The sequence below is a fragment of the Acipenser ruthenus genome, chromosome 4 (genome assembly GCF_902713425.1).
Source record: "Acipenser ruthenus chromosome 4, fAciRut3.2 maternal haplotype, whole genome shotgun sequence".
NCBI classification, from domain to species: domain Eukaryota; kingdom Metazoa; phylum Chordata; class Actinopteri; order Acipenseriformes; family Acipenseridae; genus Acipenser; species Acipenser ruthenus.
In genome coordinates, this window is record NC_081192.1 from 82,856,872 (window position 1) to 82,864,869 (window position 7,998).

Sequence of the window (7,998 nt, forward strand, 5' to 3'; positions counted from 1 at the left end):
CGAGCAGAAACTTATTAAAGTAAATCTAAGGATTTATTTTTCTTTAACATTAATACATAGATGAGAAAAAAATATATATTTGTATGAAGACGACAGAATCACTTTAAATTTCTGATCACATTATCTATTCAGATCAGATATCATGAAAATACGCACATGAACATATGTTTTCTACTGTAGATTATGACAGAGCACAGTTATTTCCTGTCTAACTACATTTTCAATTTCCTGTTCAACACTTTTGTTTTTATTACATTGATAGCGTGATAGAACATTCAGTATCCATGGGGACACTGTTGCAATGGCTGCAGCAGGACAGCTTGATAAAGACATGTATTAAACAGAGAAGGAGTTGCATACTGACAAATCTGGAACAAAGTCAAAGTTAAATTACTTCCTATACTGTAGGTTCCGCCCAAATACCTTTCAGATTAACTGAGCTGTTCTGCTGGGTAATGATCTCACTTCACAATCACAGAACAGGCACGTCAATCACTGTCTTCTCCACCTCCAATAGTTAACTAATAATAAGGATGTGTTGGTTCTGACCCTGGAGCCATGTCTTTACAGCACCACCCAAGGTAAAAATTTGTTTTGTGATAACACCCAGGGAGACAGTGAGGGAGTACTAAAATATGTTACCACCCTCTGTGATTGAATGCAAAACATTTCTGTGATTAACATACATACAGCTGATTATTATAGTCTGATGGCTGAGGTACTCCCTTAATCACAGGGTTACCACAAGGTTAATATTGGGGATTGTGTGTCCCGACGATTTCTTACAACTCAAAATGCAGTAAACCAGCACTGCCGCTTTGATATTGAATATTCCCTTTAGAAAGTAATATCCAATGGCATATCTCCTGTGGTGAGATCACATACAGCTTCTGATGGGTTCATGCAACTTTAAATATATGTTAATTCTGTATGATATGTGTTGCATCTGAAGTGTTAAGGGTGTTCTTGACCCTGACAATAAACCAATTCATTTCTGAGGATTGCATTTCTCTTTGAAGGCATCATGAATTCCAGGCGTGCTTGCTGGTAAATACGTTTTAAGCTGTTTCTGCTATTTGGACAATACAATTATTTGTGATACTTGAGGTGCTCCATTTTTACTCTAACCTGCAGACCTCTAAAGAATAGGCTTTCCTACTCAAGCTCGGTTCAAGAACTGATTATCTTAGTGCTCCAGATTTCATCTAGGTCCTGATCTTTACTTAGTCCATTCAAGCCAATTTGTTACTGCAAATATAATTTTGTAAGTTATAATATCCACTTGGCTGGGGAGGGACATTTATTGAAGCCAATTTCCACTCCTGACCCTGTGGTGAGTCTGCCCTTTGCTGTGCAGCATTCAGCTGCCAATCAAGCTAGACTTTTTTCATTAAATCCAATTGAGTGCCGAGCTACAGATTAAGCTGTTACCACAAGAGCACATTTTTTCCACTTTTTGTCCTGGAGGCTCTTAAAACAGACACCTTTCTTTCTCTTATTCAGCTAAAATCCCAAAATAAACATGAAAGTTGCACATCAACAAAAAGCATGAGCTGCACCTGAGAAAGACTGAAGAAAAAGAAGAAAAAAAGACTAAAGAAAGGCTTGAGTTTTAGAGAGAGGGGCAATTAGCCCTTATTGATGTGACATGGACACACACAGCTGAATAGAGAAAGGGAGGAAAAAAAGAGTCATGGAGACAAGCATTTGCCTTGACACTCTTGGCCCTCGAGCTAAACCAACTACGGCTTTTTCTCACACACACATCCAGCTGATTTCCCCTGAAGCAATTGACATTTACCCCGGCTGGATAATTGAGGAATAACATTTGCGTTACTATTTAACATGACCTCTGCTTTTACAGCCCTTTCATATTACCTTAATAATGGTTGCTGACACCCTGGCAAAGCAGGAGGTGGTGGTGGAGAGAGCAGAGGCGGTGGTGGTGATTTAAGAAAAAGGAAGCTTATTATTACAATGGCACAGTCAATGTCAATAAAAGCTGCTCTGCCCTTTTCAGTCGCAGGCGAGCAACTATTAAGAAAAATGTATTAAAAGGAGAAAATACTCAGAGGCAGTGACATGTAGCCTGAGCTAAAAGCAAAGGTTAATGGATTGACTGTTACCTGTGCGTGAGGCTTAACATTGCCCTATACACAAGGGGACTGCTTCCCTTACTTGTTTTCTATGAAACCAAATTAAATGGCTCACAATTATTTGGTAGAAAAAAGAAATAATTAAATGGCAACTTGTTTATTTTTGCGTTTAATCAATGTGCAGCTGGCTTAGGTTTGCTTTCTGTTTGGGGATTTATTTTATTTGTTGGGAAATAAAATATTATAAATAAAGGATATTGAATGATCATTTGTGGTATATGTGGTTCGCCAGGTTTATGTAAGAACCTCCTAAGGTGAATAAAAAACGTATACCACAAACAATCATTGAGTATTTTATTTATACCAGAAATCTATTTTAAAAATAAATAGTAATACATTTGTGTATTTGTAATATTAAATCAATTCATTCAGGATTGTTTTACCTGGCAGATCTTTACTTTCATTTTTAACAGACTATGCTTTGATGCTGATTAATTTCGAACCTTGTTTATGGCCTCTTTGCAACCATCTTTTAAAACCTTGAGCTCAGTCTGTCAATGTACAGCCTCTCTGTCGTTTCCTAACATTACCGGTGTTAATTAAGGGGCTACAGACATTTTAAAGATGTAAAAAACTTGTATAAAACACGTCTCCGTGGCAGTATTGGTTGAAAAACCGAAGCGCAGCTCCGTCCTGAATTTCAGCGGTACACCACTGGAATGGAATGTAAACACATGTAAAACTAGTCCCGGTAAACATGTTAATATTTCACTTATGTTATTCCACTTAAATGGAATAACAAAAACATTTCCCATGCTAGATATTGCTCTTATTGTATTACTTGTATTGTAACACTTGAAATGTATTTGCTTACGATTGTAAGTCGCCCTGGATAAGGGCGTCTGCTAAGAAATAAATAATAATAAATAATAATAATAATATACCTACGTTTGTGGTATAAAATGATGCTGTCTGAGTATAACAGCAAACTGTGGCGCACATTGTTGTTTCATCCAGTGGCAAATGCTCCTGGCACATCTACACAGAAATCTAATAATTCTCATATTCAAGATTTAGTCAACATATTTTACAAGTACAATGGCCAAAGCTTTTATGAAAAATATAACATATCATTAGCATAACAACTCAAAGGTCTTAATCTTTTTTTTTTTTTTTTTTATCTTTTTTTTAATTTGTGGGGTCTACTTAAAAGAAACAAAGACTAGGTTTATACTCAACCAGCACAAAAACAAATGCCTTTATGTGATACTACATGGAAATGGTCACAGATAGCTATTTATGACACCACTGAAAACCTCTCACTATCTTTACCAGCTCATAATGACCTACAAGCCATCTATTATCCTATAATGTTCCTATCTGCTACTTCTATAGTACATAGGCACCTCGTCTCAACTTAGAATGGACTCCAAAATATATATATCCTATATTATTATTATTATGATAACAAAATACAAGCTTTTCTCAACTTTTTTCTTAATATATATTGCTTTGACCTGTTTACTAACCCTTAATTCAATTATTCCAGGCAGTCATTTTTATTTAGAATCAGGCCTTTTTATGGTTCCATCCATCTGCTGCTGAGATATTGCTCTTTGTCAGAGTGCCACCTCTTCTGATAAATGACTGAAGACTGACTGGTACACTTTATTAAAAAGTAATAACAATTTTTGTAGGCACCCTTCATGTCGTTAAGGGACCATGAATCAAAGGACACTGCCTGTCTAGGCCTGATAAATGCATCGTTTACCAGCTGAGGAGTTATTTAGGACTGGCTATTAATTTAAATCACATTTATCTGTACTGAATAGTGGGGGGGGGGTGCTGTGCTAGGACTGCAAATGACCAATGGTGCAGCTAACTGCACATTATTTATTACCACCGCCTGCAACGTGCAGCACAATCTTAAAAAATAAATAAATAAAGCACTGCCAATTACCATGGTTAATCTAGTCAGAACAGTAACAAATTTCCTTGAAACAAAAAGGTTCTTTTTTTCCAGGAGTGAGATACTGAAGAATGCCTTCCTCTGTGCTTTCACGTTAAAAGACATTGTGCTTCAAACTGCAGTGTTCTTTTCATCCTGTAAACAGTATTTTGTAACAAACACATGAGCTTTAAACAATACAACACAACTGTCATTCACTTGCTAAAACGCTGGACGTGGAGTGAAAGAGCTCCCCTAGCTTGAAAGCAATACATTACCATGCTTTGTAGGGTTGAGGTTAGTAAGGCTGTTCTCTGCATTTTTACTGATACCTTTTTGAAATAAATGGAAATTGTTTTAATCATCTAAACAATATTAAGGAAATCATTACATCAGCCTGATCACCAGCAGTATCTCTGTTTTGCCAAGTTACATATCTTGCCAATAAAATGTATATTTAGTTACATTATTATTCTTATTGTTTAAAAATGAGTATGTAGAATATGACATTTAATTTGATCTACATAGGGCATTATTTTAAACTAATTGTATGATTTTCGTGACATATTGCAAATGTCAGTGAGCAAAAGAAACAGTGCTGGGTTTCATGTTTCATTTTTTACCTTGCTTATTTAAAAAAATAAATATAAAAAATGCTACTACTGTAGAATAGAAATGTACCAATACCTGTACTTTTTTCAACCAGTCCTTGACATCTCTAAGAAACTGTGGGTGAAGGAGAATACATTTCACATATGCATTCAAAAGCCATTAAGATGAAAAAAAATTGTTGCTCTTTGCCAACCTTTGTAATAACAACAATAAAAATAATACCTCCTTTGCCTGTCCAGCCCGACAGCCCTTCAAATATGAAGCACCCAGAACCGAGACATTACATGTCAGCGTTTCCTGCTTTTAAAATGTTAAATCAGTTAATCAAATGTTCAGTCAATAATATGTAAACAGCACAGGACCTTGTTTGTTGTCAAAATTAAAAGCAATGCTAACCTAAGGCAGCAGTCATGAATCCAATATTACCTCATACCCCAGAAACAGATGGGCATAGCACAATCATTGCAACTGCTATTTCTGGAGGAATTAAAATAAATTCAGTGTGTTATTTCTCAAACTTATGAAGGCTGGCTGCTATATATTTCTATAATTAATTTCTAGGAGGATCAGTGTTCCATGTCTTTTTGACACCAATGTCTGCAATCTGAGATTGGGTTCGGTCAGTTGACTCAATATACAGTTTTGTCTGATTTCTATCCATAATTACATCTGGAGAGATTTTTGTCACGTCTCACCCATTTCCTGCAAAGCAAAAGGCCAGTGTGCTAAGACCAGCCTTTCTTTTTTAATAACTAAACTCCTTGAAGGTTACAAAAACATTAGATGAAAGGCTAAAGTAAATAGGTATTTTTTATTTTGAAATCGGTACAGTGATTAAACAATGGTGTTTGCTGTCGTGGGTCAAAAGTGCACAAGATTTAAGGTCATTCAGATTAAAAACAGAAGCCTTGGGCCACGGCCTCTCTATGCACTCTGAGGCCTAGCCCTGAGGTCTTCTTACCCTATTCCCATTTGCTCCTGACTCATGTCATTACAATTAAAAAGGACTAGAAAGAATAGATACCTGTTTTCCAATAGACCGTTTCTAAGTCCTAAAGGTTATCTTCTGAGCCAAAACAGTTCCAAAAGACTAACTTCTTTGTTTGAAACTGATTGACTTTCTAGTGACTATTTTAGCTATTTATCTTACCTTAAGTGTGTCATTTAAGTCATTGGAAACTACTGTTTGACCCTTTGCTTTCTGCAGGATGGGGCGGGTTGAAAATGCGATGTCACATCTTATGGCACTGTAAAATACATTTCTAGCACTATTCAACTGGAAATATCTGTCCCTATTCACAAAGCTTCAGGAGTTATTTAAATATTTATATTTTAACATTTTCAGAAGAATAAATCTGTTTTTCTTTTTGTATTTACACTTTAATCAATATTCTGTTTGCCCAGGTAAGTTATTCCGGTAAAGTAATTATGCACAGAATGTAACTTTTTAGTTTATAGAAATTTATTAACAGAGATTTACTCAAAATAAGTAACCAGTATTTGAAAATAACCTCCCTCCCAGGTTTGAGAGAATATATGCACATTGAATTATATTTATTTTATTTTATGTCGAAAAGAGTAAAGTTCAAGCAGTGGGCTGGATTTTTAAAAATTATTTCAGTATGACCTTTGAACGGGTATGTGAGGCAACTTTTTTTCTTCCACACAAACACCACCAGCTTCTTATGTACTAAGCCAAGGTGCTAAGCAAATTAAAAGGCACAATTTCAATGTTTGCTTTGTATATTTAGAGTATGTTTAAGCACTACGTCATGTTTGCATAACCCCTCTTTAGACTTTCTCTCGCCATGCTGTTAATTGAAAGATAACAGAATTAAGTTACAAATGTCTTACAAAAAGTGGTGTGTACTGTAAAGTCCCAGACAGCCCTCTGCTTAGCAGATATTTTCCTTTCATTAATTTTCATGAAGTCCAAATGTCTGCTAATCAATATACAGACAAATGATCCTTGTGTGGATACCCTGTTAAATCCTATAGCCTATAGTCACACTGTGTTACTATGATTCCTTCATTATTTCAAGATCCGTGTTAGGGTGTGGGCTTATTTCAATGCATGCGTGTCAATCCATTCATTCCATAACTGCTTAGCCAAGATGCACTCTCAGGTGGCAAAATGAACGAAGCTGCTTTTCTTTCAGACTTTCATAGAATGTCTCTTCCATTCCTCAGGGCTTCGTCAAGCCAAGGGTGCTGTTGGGTCTCTATTTGAATGTCACGAATACAACCAATGGATCATAGAAACATTGATCTGATTTATTCCATACTTTAAATCGGATCATATTTTCTTTTCTTGCCAAACAGTCAAACGTAATCGCTGCATTGTTGCCATAGTAGTCAATGTAAACATGTATGATATTTATATATATATATATATATATATATATATATATATATATATATATATATCACTATTTAACAGTTAACTATGTATAATGTCGTTTTTAAATTCAAGTAAACACCTATTCATGACATTATACTCATCCGAGCATTCGTGGAATTATTTATGATTGCTTCAAAAGACAATGAAATGTTTGTTTACATATAATTACTGTAACTTAATAATTTCACCTTGGATAAATATTACCTCTTGTGACAATTGTGTTGTTATGTTTTGAGTGCTGTACCTTTAAGACACGACAGTGTCTCATGCAAGAGATTAAGACGAATGAGAGGGAGCGAGAGAGAGTCTGGTGTAAATGGAGGACATATGTTGTTTGATACTGCTGCAGAAGAGATAGTTATGTATAGCTCATGCGACATAATAAAAGTATTAAGTTGAATTCCCTGAAACTCTGAGTGATCTAACTTAATTAGATACATTGTTATTGATTAACCATATAATTAAAAATATGATCAGTATATAACCGTGTCAATCAATCAAGCGCCTATCATACTAAACATGCCGAGGCTAGTTATAAAAGATAAAATTAAACTCTAAAGATTCACTTGTTCATCTGACTACAGCTCACTATACAAGCACAAGAGATTTAACAAAAATTCAATATTTCAGTTTTTGTTTTGAGGTGCCAATCTGTATCTTACTACTCAATCTGGTTTAGTCAGATAATTTCGCCTTATGGTTAGGCAACATTTTCTGACAAAATCAGATACTGCAAGGTCCAGTTTCCATTCTCCTCAAAGATGTCCCCACTGAGTAATGAAGAACTTATGGCACATCAGTGGCTGGGGCCCTTTGGTTGTCCCTTACTGGGACATCTACAACAATTTCAAATGCCAACTAGATGTGCTCTAAAAAGCAGTCTTTGAAAACAATTAATGCCTGGTTAACACCAAGGTGCTCACCTGAGGCCAAGAGAGCTC